Source organism: Mirounga leonina, unplaced genomic scaffold, assembly GCF_011800145.1.
Source record: "Mirounga leonina isolate KUSES-001 unplaced genomic scaffold, KU_Mleo_1.0 Mir_151, whole genome shotgun sequence".
NCBI classification, from domain to species: domain Eukaryota; kingdom Metazoa; phylum Chordata; class Mammalia; order Carnivora; family Phocidae; genus Mirounga; species Mirounga leonina.
The window spans coordinates 46,603,023-46,618,994 of NW_023270377.1; the positions used below are offsets into that span (position 1 = coordinate 46,603,023).

General features: G+C 34.6%; 1 long non-coding RNA gene across 3 annotated transcripts in view; it reads left to right on the plus strand.

Annotated features, from left to right (window-relative positions):
• Nucleotides 1–15,972, plus strand: part of LOC118012241 — a 344,578-nt gene that overhangs the window by 138,602 nt on the left and 190,004 nt on the right. For all 3 annotated transcript variants that reach the window (XR_004679649.1, XR_004679650.1, XR_004679648.1), the window contains exon 2: nucleotides 5,979–6,121. This is a non-coding gene — a long non-coding RNA (uncharacterized LOC118012241). The remainder of the gene's footprint in view (nucleotides 1–5,978; nucleotides 6,122–15,972) is intronic.

The following is a 15,972-nucleotide window of genomic DNA, read 5'->3' on the forward strand; positions in this document are numbered from 1 at the left end:
GACATTCAGGTGTGGAAGTCCTCAGAGGGAATGGCCATTAGGTGCATCAGGAAAACTGATTTCAGTCCAGGATATCCTAACTTCATTAAAGACATGGTGTCTAACATGTGCTTGCAAAAGTAATAGAGTAAACAGATCTGAAAGGTATATGTGAGCTGGAATAATTGAGGACTAAGTGATAATCAGTATAAACAAATGATGACTGAAATGGCCCCCCTGCCCTAATATCCTAGTGTTGACCAGGACCCCAAGACCTTAGTTCAACCCTAAGGAGGAATCTCAAGAATTGCTGATGTTGAATTTCATTTGAGCTTAGAAAGATGTAGGTTTAGAATTTAAATAAATTTACACAAAAAAGTAATGAATCATTTAAAAATTGCTTATATACCTAAGTTTGTGAACTCAGTTCATATCTGCTCATCATTCCTTTTCTTTTTTCTTTCTGATAGGATTTCTTTAGTATATCTCAGACCCTTTGTTTATTTCAATCTTTTAAACAACAATTTAGTTTAGATATATGTCTTAGTAACATATTTCTAGATTTCTAACCGATTTAAGTACTTCTGTCTTTTTTAAAGATTGTTATTTTATTTTAATTTATTCATTTAAAAAATATTTTATTATTCATTTGAAAGAGAGAGGGTGAGTGAGCACAAGGAGGGGGAAGAGGAGAGGGAGAAGCAGACTCCCTGCTGAGGGACTTGATCCCAGGACCTGGAGATCATGACCTGAGCCGAAAGCAGACGCCCAACGATCTGAGCCACCCTGGTGCCCCTTATTTTATTTTACTTACTTATTTATTTTTTTAGAGAGAGAGAGAGAGAGGGCATGAGTGGGGAGGGGGAGGGGCAGAGGGAGAGGGAAAGAGAATCCTAAACAGGCTCCACACCAGCAGTGTGGAGCCCTGTGCGGCTTAATCTCATGACCCTGACATCATGACCTGAGCCAAAATCAAGAGTCGGATGCCTAACAGACTGAGCCACCCTGGCACCCCATAAGGCTGTTTATTTTAGAGCAGATTCAGGTTGACAGCAAAATTTGAGAGGAAGGTACTACCGGAGATTTCTCATATACTTTTTACCCCCACGTATGCATAGCCTCTCCCACTATCAATATCACCCATGAGGTTGGTACATTTGTTACAATTCATGACCGTACATTGACACATCATAATCATCCAAGGTCTATGTTTACATTATGATTTGCTCTTGATGTTATCCATTCTGTGGGTTTGGACAAGTATATAATGACAAATATTCATCATTATGATATCCTACAGAGGATAGACTACATTTAAAAGAATTGCATGTGTAGCTTTTAATGATCTACTGGTAACTTAAAGACCTTCAAGTCCAGTTATCTGTGACAGTGATTTTGATCACCTTTTGGAGGAATTTCACTAGGAATACAAACTTTCCTAGTTCAGATAAGAACCTTCTTATATTCATTGGGAATCCTAGGAAAAATGATTGATAATGAGGAAAAACCTTAAGAATATGTTATTCCTGTGTTTTCTCATCAGAAATCTGGTAAGGGATATAATTTTATTATCAATTAGCTCTTAAAAAAACTTTTCATAAAATGACAAGACGTAAATGAAATAGAGTTTATTCATAGAATAAGTTTTTTTTTTTTAAAGATTTTATTTATTTATTTGACAGAGACACAGCGAGAGAGGGAACACAAACAGGGGGAGTGCGAGAGGGAGAAGCAGGCTTCCTGCCGAGCAGCGAGCCCGATGTGGGACTCGATCCCAGGACCCTGGGATCATGACCTGAGCCAAAGGCAGACGCTTAACAACTGAGCCACCCAGGCCCCCCCATAGAATAAGTTTTTTGATAAAAATGATTTTCCATTTGAATCCAAATAGTATGGGATGGGTGGGATAAATGATAATGTTAACATAAAATGTGTATTAAAATTTCCCTTTTGTTTTTCAATAAATGAGATTATTTCATTTCTGCTTAGTTTATGTTTGTAGGATCTTTCATCTATCTATCTGGCATAGGTGGAATTTACTTTATGATACACACAAAATCAAAGCTATTACTGGTTATTGAAACAACAGCTAGTATTTTTTGAGAGTTTATTATAAGCCAGGCCCTTTCTTTAGTGTTGTACATATAGTATATGAGTTAATCATCACAACATCTTTATGAGATAGGATTTATCATCATTACAATTTTAGGATTAAAGAAATGGAGGCATAGAGAGGTTCACTTTTTTGCTGATGTTCCTAAAGTTAGTATGGGAGTATTAGAGTCAGACAGCCATACTCCTAAGATCTTTCAATAGTGTTTATTTTGCTAAGTTTTTGGAATACAAAGATGAAACTCTATTGTCTCTATTCTCAAGAAATTTACAATGTATTTCCATAAAGGCAATTGTTTTAAAGGGGTAAGCTGGTTGAATAGAAATATAAGCATGAAAATCTCCCTAGAACAGTCTGAGATTCATAGAAAAGGTAGAAAGAATTTTAGCGAAACCTTCTAGAATGAGTGAGAATTTTTCAGTTGCTAAAGCATAGGTTGGTGTTCAGGTTGAAGAAATAGTGGGTGAAATTCTAAAGGTTTAGAGAGTTTTGTGTGTCTGAGAAAGAAAAATAATAGATATTAAAGTTTAGAAGCAGAGTAGCTCACTTAAAAAAATATGTCCTGAAGTTTTTACAGTTCTTTCTCTCTCTCTCTCTCTCTCTAATTTTACACACACACACACACACACACACACAAGTTGCCTGAGAAAAGATATGTTCTAGTCTTCTAAATTACTGAGAAATGACACATCTATATTTTCCACTGTTGACAGCTTGACACTATTTTTTTCTGCTCCACAAAATAATTTGCTCCTTATTGGACAGCCCTAAAAGTTTAGAGTACAAACTGTCCAGCAGAGCAATTGCAGTTTTCTACTACTTTCACTTATTTCTATCCTTAACAATACAATTACAAATAAATAGTGACTGCCCCAGCTGTTGCTGAGACTGATGTGAGGAAAAATATGGTAGCAGTCAGGTAGGCTTAAGCATTTAAAACTGTGAATTACCCAAGGTAAGGAATATCCAATTTCAGTAGGTTTAGTTAATGAGCAATAACATTTTCAGTGGAAGACAAAATAGCTTTAGCATGGGAGAAAGCTAAGCTGTATTGTCAATAGGTCATCTTTCCAAAGTCTCTTTGTTTTGTCCTAGTTTTAAGAAAATGAAGAACTAATAAGAGGATTGGTATAAACAGATTCATATTTAGAAATCTCATAGTTGCATAGCCTTAGTACTTAAAATTATCATGGAACTATTGTATGTATACATTTTATCTCTGATTACATACATATAGTTCAGATGTTCATGAGCAATTAAAAATTATACTTTGTTTTCTAGCACAAAATAAAAATGTTATGAAAAAAACTCCATATGAATGGGAAGAAAGGGAGGCAAAACAACATTTCTCATATTTTACTATCCAGAGAAGATTTTGTTAGCATCTGGTGTTTTTTTTCAATATCTTTATGAATGAGGTATGAATATTGCCATATTTCTTTTATAAGTGGGCATAGATTTGTAGGATTATAATACTAATAACTTGATAATTAGTGGGTATAGATTTATAGGCTTATAATACTAGTAACTTGATCATTATAGTATCTTATTACACAACTCTTTATATAATTCTGATTTGAGTAGGTTGACAGTCATCATCAAATCCATGGAATTTTGCTCATAAAACTGTCACATTTTACTCCCTTTGTGGCTCCTCTCAGATAAATATCAAATGATGTTTTATTTTTTGATATATAGCAATACATTTGATATGTAGCACATGGGGTATTATTTTTTGATATGTAGGAAATGCATACCTATTAACATTTGGTGGCTCTGTGATAGTTTTAGAAAGCTAACGTTGCCTGATTATCAGCTGGGGTTTCCCTGCCCCTTCAAAAGTGGGTGGGCTAAGTTGAACCTCCCTTTGGAGGTTCACAGTTCTCTGTGGCACTTGTGGGAATTCCCCCAGGACTTCCATTCTTCAGTAACTTCTGCCTCGGAGCCACTGGTTCTGTTGATTTGGACCCAGGTTATGGATTATCTCACCTCCCTTAACAGGGCGCTCTGGTTACCCTCTCTATTGGCTCAGACCTGGAATTCATCTCTGTTTCATGATTTGTTTCAAGTAAATGAACAAACAAAACTCTCACTCGAATCATGTGCCTGCTTAGTTTTACAAGGGAGGTGTGTGACTACGTGAGTTTGGGGCATATAATATTCCCACAAAATAACCAACTTTAAAAAATGAATATTTTTGGGATGCCTGGGTGGCTCAGTTGTGTTGAGCGTCTGCTTTCGGCTTGGGTCATGATCTTGGGGTCCTGGGATCGAGCCCCACATGGGGCTCCCTGCTCAGCAGGGAGTCTGCTTCTCCCTCTGCCTCTCCCTGCTGCTCCCCCTGCTTGTGCTCTCTTTCTCTCTCTGACAAATAAATAAAATCTTAAAAAAAATAAAATAAAAATGAATATTTTTGTCTTAAAAGTTCTTTAGCCACTCAAGAAATGGGGATGTTTCACTGACCATCTCACATCATACAGCATTTCTGCCTCAGACTAGTTTGCTAACTTCTTTCTCCCTTGCCATGTTCCTATATTTTCCTTTTCCCCCTTTTCTGCATTTTTTGCATATTCCAAGTAACCCCAACTTACTCTCAGTTTTTTGTGGAGAAGTGAATTCATGTCTTTTACAACCTCTAATCTCAAAACATTGCATATGCAGACTCATTAGAGAGCTAATACATGAAAGCCACCCTTTTCTGCTGAGCTCTTTGCAGCAGAAAAGGGTGACTTTCATTTATTAGTTCTAAGACCGCAGTATTATAAATATCATTTTTTTCCATTACACTAGTTTTAAAAACAAAATAATTCTCATTTTTTATAAAATACAGGCAACACCAAATATCTAGATCTAGCATTTAGAAAATCAGTAAGTGCAACCTTTCTTCAGTTTCCTTTTCCTTCTCCACCTCTTTTACTTCATTTTCATGTTCTTCCTTTTAGCTTTTCTTATAAAAATGACTTTATAAAGATATCTGTATTTGAGTACTTTAAAAATATTCTGAAATTCAGTTTTGAAGTAAAATACAGAAAAAATTATGTGGATTTTTTAAAAATATAATTTTTTGGTCAATAACTATGACTAGTTTAGTGTATTATATAATATTGGACATTATATATGGTATAATTATTTTATAGTATTTCATTTTTCTTATGGATAAGATGGTTTAATGTCAGAAGGTAAAAATTCCAGATCCAGAGGCAAATTTGGAAATTAGGAACAGAAATACAAAGTAATTTTAGCTGCAGTAAAAATAACTAAGATTGGGATAAGTTGGATGGTCATCAGGCCTCTGAATTTCCTCAGAATTCTATTATGTTGTTATGTATCATACAGGGAATATTCTTTTTTCACCAACAGCTTGCAACATATGAATTTTTAGTTTCCTCATTTAAAAAAACAATCTATTTATAACTAGTCTTGGGGTTCTAAAAGTGTGAGACACAATCAAGAATTTAGAGATGTTTGAGTGGCTCAGTATGGCTAGAATGTAGAATTAGATTAGGAATGTGACAGAACTTGAGATTGAAGGTATGGGCAGGGAACAGATGAGAGAATCCAGGTTATGAGGTTGGGGGGCAGTTATAAAATTTATTAAAGCACGTGTACTTCGTTCTGTAGACAGTGAGGAGCCATAGAAACATTTAAGTTGAAAGTGGTTTGGTCATTGTATTAGGAGGTGTTCTTTATTAATGTTCTGCTCATTTATTTTCTGGTTTGCTTTCTGGGGCAGAAAGATCAGTGCCGTTGGCCTGGAACCACACCAAACCCATGGCCTATCCTTTTACTGCTTGGGCCTTTGAAAGTGACCATTACTGAGATACTATTAATAGTTAGAGCTATGAACAAATTACTACTCTATCTATGTGTTTTTTTTCTTTTGCAGTTTCATTAAAATATGGTTGTGTACTTGTGAACATTTTCATTTTGCTTCCCAAAAGAAACGTGGATTGAGAATGGCTAATGTGGAGAATGTGGAGAGAGGCCAGTAGGAATACCAGTTGGAGATGATCTCTGTCGTCTTGAAAGGTGATGTGATCTGAACTAAGTGTTTTTGTGGGTGGAGAAGAGGGGACGCAGATGAAAATGTCAAGTGGTGTAATTAATAGAAAATGATCAACAATAGCATGTGGAAAATGAAGGAGAGAAGAGGAATTAGATAATTGCAATTTTTTGTGTGTGTGCAGCTGATTGTACACTGAGATTCAGGGAAATTCAAATGGAGGATTAAATTTTGGTAAAAAATCGGTTGAGAGGGGTGGGAGGAAGTTCGTTTTGAATATATCAAGTGTAAATGTTCTGGTTCTCAATTGATGGTTTATGTTTTCAGAACCCTCTGCTACTTGCTTTAAATTTATGTTGAATTTTCAGTAAAGGAGGAAATTCCATCTTTACAATTTAGCAAAAGCAGAATATCTATGGTGATATAAAGAATGATTGCAAAAATATAAGAATAGCCTCCAATTAACTTCTGCTCCTCGGTGATAGCTGGAAAAGACTTTGGCCTGTGCCTTCTATTCATTCGTTATTCTTATTTCTTACCAGCATTATATTTGTTAAGACATAAGACCTTATATCTAGTTTAAGAAACTAGATAACCTTAACAATGATAAAATTAGAAAACTTAATTGTCATTAATTACAACATTCCCTTTTTATTGCAGAAAATTTCAAATATATGCAAAACTAAAGATAAGTGCTTAATAAACCCCATGTACCCATTACCCAGCTTAAGCAATTATTATGGCCAGTCTTTTTTCATTAAACTCCCTCTCCTCCTATCCCCCAGGGCACTAAAAACAAAGCAGCTTTATTGAGGCATAAATTACAAACTATAAAATTTACCTATTTTAGGTATAAAATTCAGTGATTTTGGTAAATTTTCAGAGTTGAACAAACATCTCCACATCTGGTTTTAGAACGTTTTTTATCATCCTGAAAAGATTCTTTACACCCATTTTCCTTTGCTCTCTTTTCCACCCTGAGACCCCTACAACCACTAATTTACTTTCTGCTTCTATAAATTATAGCATTCTTTTATTGGTAATGGGAATAATATTTACTAGAGAGCTGTTTTGTGTGAAGAAGTTTCTCAAACCATATTTATATAATTTTTGGTAACCCTATGATATAAGTACTCATTATCTCCATTTTAGAGATGAGGAGACCAAGTGAGGTAAGTGATACACTCAAGATCTCATCTTGGAGATGGTAAAGAAGTCACTCAATCCAAACCTGCCAAAAACCCAGCCTTCTTTTTCTACATGCACTGCTTTATTGCTTATGCCATAGTGTTTACAAATACTTTCATATATTCAGTTATCCATCATTTTCTATATTTATAGTATCAAATTTGGGGTGATGTTTGCTTATTAACTTCTGTTAAAAATCTGTTGCTGCTCTTCCTGTTTACTCTTACACTGTGTTCCTGAAGATGTTTCAATACAGTATTTCAATAACTAGATTTAAAATTTTTTTAAAAGGAATAATAACTTTTAAAGGTACATGTAACTAAAATTTCTTACACCTCCTGGAATGCCACAGAATGAAGAAAAACAGTAATTCTCTATTGTTATTAGTGTGACTCAGAAGATTCTACAATTTCTTCCCTTTCTGGTTATAAAATAATGAAGTTTAGGAGGGGTGAGGTACAATGTAGTTAAATTTTACTGTTTTTTTTTTGTTTGTTTGTTTCCTCATTAATTCCTGTAGTTTTATAACAGAAGATTTAAAGGAGTCAATCTAGTAGTTTTCACTGCCCACTAAAAAATTATAGGAAAGAGTTTTATGGACAAGTTATATAACATTTGGTTCCCAGCCCTTATGAGATCATCAGAACTATTTGGGGAGCAAAAAAAGAAAAAAAAAAACAAACAAATTTTGTCCAGGCCCCTCACTGGCACTATTTTTTTTCTTTTAAAACATTCCAAGTAATTCTAGCGTGCAGTCAGAATTAAGTCATAACCCACAAATCCAACGTAACATTTACTTGGGGATTTCTGAGCTCTCTGCCAAAGTCTCCTTCCCAACATTGTATTTACTTTACTATGTCCAGAGTTGCATGTAGATTTTTTTTTATTTTTAGAGTACCTATTATTTGATCATTTCAATTTGGCCTTCTGCAGGACACTTACAGAGATAACTTTTCATCTTGACTGTCAGATAGCTGATTTTTCAGTTGTTCCTATCTAGGGTCCATACTGCCTAAAACGTCCTACCTAGATCATTTCTGACTTCTGCAACAAAGCATTTCATTGCTACCTTAACTTACAAAATGTTATCCCGGAACCTATTTGACAAGTGTTACAGGTTTCACAGCAATCTGAAGGAATGTGTTTCCACTGATTCAACACCATTGCTTACAGACTTTTCCACAGCTCACAACCAATGACAGCACATTTCCAGTCAGATAGAAAACCAGTCATTCTAGTAGTATCAGAACATAGAGATAGGGAAAGTATTTTTTTTACAGGAAATCATTAAAAGGAATTTTTTTTTTAGAGACACATACAAAAACAAATTTACTTATATTTTTTTGTGTGTGGAATGAAAGCAGGTAACTTTCATTTATTTTAAGGGTATAAAAATCTCTAAATGTCTGCTTAAGTTTCATATTATGGTCAGTATAGCAGAGGTGAAGGTAAAAAGAAAAAGAGAGTATGCGAGAAAAATAATAGGAAAGAAAAAAGAAAGAAATGAGAGGACAAAAGGAATATTTGCCAAGAGATTAAAGGAGAGGAAGACACTTGTATCAAATGGAATGGAGTCTACAATCACCTCGTTTCATTAGATGGTGCCCAGTGTCCTCCACCTACGGCCCCCGGAGAAGGGGGACTGGAAATAAAGCCCTGGTTTACTCATTAATCCTCTGCGTCTTGGTACAGGGTTGCACGCCCCAAGGAAGGGACATCTTAAAAAACAAACAAACAAAAAAAACTTGTACAAAGTTACCTCTGGGTTTGCAGAATAGAGAAAAGAGAAAATGAAGAGCATATGCCGGTGGAGGGTTGGGGTGGGGGGATGGGGAGAAGAACTTCAATAAGAAGGAAAAGGAAGGGGAAAAAAGAGATAGAGAGGCAAGATAATGTCATCTTGTCTTCTTTGCAATGCTTCTCCTTCCACCTGGAATGACCTTAGACTAATCATTCAATGTGTGAACACTTGTTCATTAAGTGTCAGCTTAAACATCATCTCTGAGGGAAGACCATTTGTGAGTCTCTAGGCAGAATTGATCACTCCTATACACACATATACATGTACATACTCATATATGTACTATATTAATTTGCCATATTCCCCATATACTTGTCATATTCTCCTACACATTTGAACAAATACTCTAAAATATTTATTTTGAACAATTCAAAATTATTCAAAATATTTGAACAAAGAATTCATAGCCCACTAACATTTTTTATCTTATTAAACATCAATTTTCCCATATTTACAGAAATGATAATTTTCCTTATTTATAGGAACCTTAGATTTTTCTGCCAGATGGGAGATAGAAGATACTACTTTAACATTTGATTTGTTTTCAAAATTCTGAAAGAAACTTCTGTCAAAATTTATGACAAGAATTTCAAAAAAAGTTATTAAACTGTATTAGACAATCATTTAATAGAGAAAAATAAATGTTAATGTCAGCAGTTAACCTCAGCCAAGACAGCCAGCATTATAACTCAGTAGATCCAACTTAGTCTAATATGAAATATTAGAGACACAAAAGGAAAAGCCATGTATATTTTATTTGTTTGTTTGGGAAGTCTTGACCCTAATTTGAACTCATTTGACTTAAATGAAAAATCTCAGGAAATGTAAGCCAACAGAAATTCCACTTCTTTCTCGGCCAACATAATAGCACTGTGGAACAGCTGAAAACCACATTTTCGTGTGTTTGTAATTTAATTCTCTTCTACCACCTGCATGTGGCAAACAATTCTCTCACAGTTGCCAACTATAGATTTGCCAGCTGTTGGAAAAAATGGAAGATAAATTTAACTCTTTAAAAACATTTTGACTCACTAGTTACACTCACACGCCAATCACATATATTCTGGTTGTCATTCTAATTGGTCATCTAGAATTTTGCCACTGCATAAGTGGAATGGGTATTGTTGGTTCAGCCAGTTGGCATTGTACTGAGATAATTATTGCTATTTGAAGTTATTTATCAAAGCTGTTGAAACTAAGGGGAAAGGATGGGCAAACCTGTCTGAAGTTTCTGTGTCTGAGAGAGTTATGATAAAGGGAGTGGTTCAGCTGAATAAGTAGTTCAGCTATACAATAAGTATGTAGGGTTTTACATACGTGGGTTAAAATCCTGCTTCTTCCTCTTTCTGGCATTGTGACTTAGAAGCAAGTTTTATTATTTCTCTAATTACAGGTTCTATAGCTGTAATATAGGGATATATTTATCGTACATATTTATTGAGCTTATATTATGTACCAGACACTGGATAAGTGCTAGGGGTGCGATGGTGAGCCAAATAGCTATGGTTATTGATTTTATGGAACTTATAGCATAGGGAGGGAGAAACAAATTAAGAATAGCCACAAATAAATCCATTATTTCAAATTGCAAAACTTTTGTGAAGGATATGAAAGATCATAATGTGAGAATCTAATTTAGATTGAATAGTTAGTGAAGGCTTCTCTAAAAAAATTCTGTTTGATTTGAGATTGGAATAATGAATAGGAGATTCTATGTAAAAGAACAGGAGCAAAGGAGGAAAATATGTATTTTAGGAAACAGCATGTGCAAAAGTCCAGCACTTTCAAGGAACTGACGACAGAAGGAGTGATAATGATGTAGTTGAGGCTAGAGATAGAGACTATAGAGGGACTTGGTCATGTGGGGAATTTGAAATACCATCTTCAAAGCTATATGAATTTACTGAAGGAGGATTAAAGCAGAAGAATTATAAAATCAGATTTGCTTTTTTTTTATATTGGCATTTTTAAAAGGTCACTTCATGTGCTTTTTTGAGAATGGTCTGGGGAAGGGGGACAGTATACAAAGAGAATGTCATAAGTTGGGTAGCTTGTTGTGGTCTTGGGGAAATATGATGGCAGCTTCTAATACGGTTGAGATAAAAAGAAAGGATGGAATTCATAAGTAGTTAAGGAACACATCATTAGACTTAGCAACTAATAGGGTATAGAGTAAGAGGTGATAAAGGAGAGAGAGTTGTCAATGTTGATTGACCCTTTTTCAGTCTTAAGTAGCTGGATATATGTTTGTACCATTCAATGAACAAGGAACCCTCAAAGAAGATTACCCCTGAAAAAAGACTGCTGGGACATGTTAGTTTGAGGAAAGTTTGATACATTTGCTACATCAAGGAGACCTTCAAATACAGACATCTGAAGCTGTAGAACAGATTAAAAATGATGACATAAAAATGGGAATTATTCGTGATTGGTTAGATTGCCTGGGGGAGAAAATAGAGGATAGGAAAGTAGATTATAAGAAGAGAAAAGGGCTAATCCACTGAACCCTTAGGGATGTCAGTATGAGTAATCTAAATAAAACATTAGATGCAAGTGTGGGTGACTCAGGAGTGCCTGACAGTTTGGGAGGAAAGTGGCCTCATTGAGCAATATATATTCAACTTGGTAAGAAACTGTTAAACTGTTCTTTTTTTTTTTTTTTCTTTTTTTAAGATTTATTTATTTTAGAAAGAGAGAGAACAAGCAGGAGGGGTAGAGGGAGTGGGTAGAATCCCAAGTCGACTCTAAATGGAGTGTGGAGCCCTTTGCTGGGCTCGATCTTAACGACCCTGAGATCACCACCTGAGCCAAACTGAGAGTCTGATGCTTAACCAACTGCACCAACCAGGTGCCCCAGTGAAACTGTTTTTAAGAGTAGCTGTACCATTTTTGCATTTCCACCAGCAAAATGTGTAAGTTCCAGTTTCTCCACAATCCTGACAGCATCGGGTAGTGTCAGTATTTAGCCTTAAATGTTTGTTTGTTTGTTTGTTTTTTCCAAATTTTATTAGATGTGTATAGTGGTATCTCATTGTGGTTTTCATTTGCATTTCCTTAATGGCTAACAAAGTTGGGACTTTTTTCATGTGCTTATTACCTGTATATTTTCTGTACATCTTCTTTAGTAAAGGATTTGTTCAAATATTTTTCCTGTTGAAAAAATTGGGATATTTATTTTCTTATAGCTGAGTTTTGAGAGTTCTTTACGTATTTTGGATATAAGTCTTTTGGATAGGTGATTTACAAATATTTTTTCCCAACCTATGTAGTTTGTTTTTTCCTTTCCTTAATAATATCTTTTGTAGAGGAAAAGTTTTCAATTTTGATAATGTCCTATTTATCATTTTTGTCTGTAATAGATAATGCTTTTGGTATTTTAGCTAAGAACTTTTTGGAAAGACCATGATTTCTACACTAAGCTTCCTTTGTACATTTGTAAAAATTATCCATATATATATGGTTCTATTTCTGGATTCTCTATTCTTTTCCACTCATCTGGAGCTCAATGCCATACTTAGCTTTATATTAAATCTCAAAAGCAGATTGCATTGCATTAGTTTTCCAACTTTGTTCTTCATTACCAAAATTATTCTGGCATTTCTAGGTCCTTTCCTTTTCTCTGTGAATTTTAGAATCAGCTTTCCAGTTTCTGCATAAAAGCCTGCTGGGATTTTGTTTGCGATTGGGTTGAATCTCTAGAACAACTTAGGGAGAAATGAGACAGAACAAGCTTCAGTGAGGGAAGAAGCAAAATTCATGTTTTGTCTTCAATGGGTATGCCATTGAGTGTTGGTGTTTGGACTAGTGGGCAAAAGAAAATGTGGAGTATGCTTAAAAAAAAACTAATTATTAAAAAGAGAAGACAGAAGAAAAAGAATGTTTGGCTATTAGAATCAATGAATGATTATTAATTATTTTGGATTCAGTATGGATGTAGGAGACACTGAAAAGATACTGAGTGATTTAAATTTGAGAGGATGCATACTATATTCGCATAAAAGAAACATTCAAGACTTAATGATTGCCCTAGTGGATGCAAAGCAGAGTAGTTATTTTAGCTGGGGTGGGGAGAGATTATACCAGAAGCGTTGAACTGAATTTTTGCTCACTGTAATTTCTGTCTTAAATAAAATAACAGTAACCACTGTGATGCTATCCATTTCCCTAACTCAAATGTCTATAATTAAGCAACTGGATTCACCCATCCCTACTTATTATAAGTGTCAGTTTTTAAACCTTAAGTAGCTTTTACAGTGCTCCTCAACTGAACAGAATTTAACAAAATAGAATAAAAATGTCTCAGGGATATCCAAGAACTAATGAATAGATGGCTTGTTTCCTTGCTCTCTAGTCTTTATTAATAGATACAAAGAGAGCTATATATTAGGTGACTTTCCTCATAGACCATAAAGTTGCTGCTTTCTTACCATATTTATTTTACTACTTTAGTACTCAGTACCATTTGAAATACAGAAGTGCTTTAAGAGGTATGTAATGATACAGAGACTAAGAAATAAGGGACTGGATAAGGAATTAGTGTAGGAAGACTGGATGTACAAATAAAACCCTTACTTGATAACATGAAAGTGTTTCCAAGCAGGTTTTGTTGGCTTATCAACACCTCTGCCTCGAGTAATAGCAAAATAGGAGTTAACATTCCAAATGTTTGGTTTGTAAAAGACAGGTAGTTAAGGTCAGATCTAACTGAGGAACACTAATTGCTTTGTTTCCCTGCATTTCTCAAGGTCAGTGTGCTTATGTGTAATAGTTAAAAATCAGGCTTGAGATGAAGTAGAGTCTATACTCTGCAATAATCATCCTCTAAATAGAATTCATTTTCCGGAAGGGGAGTTTTTAAAGGTCTGACGTCAGCGTTTAATCAAGGGCTTAAGATTTTGTGGAAAATATATAGACTTGTAGGGTTGATAATTTGATCTTACTTCCTAGGGAATGCATCTTGTATGCCATCCACTTAACACATCTGTGATATATCAGGACAGGATTTTGAGCTTTTCAGTGAGTGAGTGTTGAATATATTGAATAAATGATAAAATTAGGACTCGGATCTTAGTTCCCTTAATTACTAGTTCTTTATTTACTTTAAAAGTAAAATTTAAGCTCCAACAAATTAGACACAGTAAATACATTTTCTTATAGAAATCTGGTTTACAAGTGTTATAAAACAACAAAAACAACAACAAAAAAGCCCAAACCCCAAAATAACCCCTCAAACAACCCTACAGCCAAATATCTTTAAGCCTTACTATCCTTAAAAGTTTGGAAAAGTAGTTGATGATATTTTGCTAAGACTTTAATAATTGACAAGTTTCCTTCCTCTTATTTAGAATTGCTTCTGCATTGACTCACTCTGACTCCAGTATTGCATTAGCCTGCTTTACAAATGGGTAATGGAGAGATAAGGGGATTAAAACTTTTGGAGACATATTTGGCAATAAACAATATTAAATCTTTCACTAGGCTACCGACAGCATTTGGACAACACACAGGTCAAATCTTGAGGCACTTTGAGTCACAAAATTGAATTAAAGGGTCCAAGAAGCAATGTGAAATGAAACTGTGGATTTTAACACACCTGGGACTTTCTGGTGTCTAAACATATAAGTCTCTACTTTTCTGAGGACAAAAAATTCTAAATGTCAGCATCAAGACAATGTGAAAGTCTCAAATATAGAATTGGTTAAAGCACAGGAGCTCATTAAAGGGAATATATGAAAGAGTATTTTGAATTTTATTTTAGTATATATTTTTATAAATTCTCAAAGCCCTTTAGGGCTCTGTCATCACAGTTTTCAAGAATTGTTAAATAGAGCTGATTTTTTTTTTTTATGTAAGTTGTGGATAGTTGTTCATATACTATGAGATTATCACATTCATCAAGCAGTGGAGACTTCTATGGAGTGTTGCATTTCCCTTTAATAATTAAAAATATTTTTTAATTAAATAAATACCTAATTATAGTTTAAAATGTCAAATAATGCTTAGTGTTATTAAAAATGGTCATTCCTACCACTTTTCCAACACAATCTTCTGGTGTTTTCATTGTTTCTTCTGGCATTTGCCTCCATGTGTTTAAACAATTAAATACTGCAGTATTTTGCTTGGTCATTTTTGGGCGTTGTCTATTGGCTTCTTCCTGTAATAATTGTAGACTTTACTTCTTTCCTGCTTATATCCCTATTTCCTTATATCTCTCTTATATCCCTCTTTCTTGCTTCCTTAATTGTGTATGCTGATACTACATTTTTTTGTTAAATCCATAGTTACTCTTTTCATTAGTATGATTATGTAGAAAAGGTTAACTGCCAAGCCAAGTTGTACACCTTGTTTACATTTCTGTTCCTTTTTTTTTTTAAAGATTTTATTTATTTATTTGAGAGAGAGAGAGAGCAAGAGAGTATGTGCATAAGTGGAGGAGGGGCAGAGAGAGAGGAAGAAGCCGACTCCCTGCTCAGCAGAGAGACTGATGCAGGGCTCCATCCCAGGACCCTGAGATCATGAACTGAGCCTAAGGCAGACACTTAACCGACTGAGCCAACCAGGCGCCCCTCCATTTCTGTTCTTGTACAACATTTTATTTTTCAGCTAAAAATCATTACATTTTTTTCTGCTTTGAGAATTACCTCATTTTATTATTTTGTGTTTTTTGTTTGTTTGTTTTACTTTCATTTGCTTTATTTTCTTCAATCTATGACATCTTGGTTTCTTTACCCTCTCCAAGAGCTTGGTAAAATTTTCATTATAGTTTTCCACAGAGTCAATCTTATCAGTTAATGTATCTGCTTTTATTTTGGTTTTCTTCAATAAACGGGTCATCTATCTGAAAAAATTCCTCTCTCCTCTTCTGTAAAGGCTTCCTAACAGCTGCAG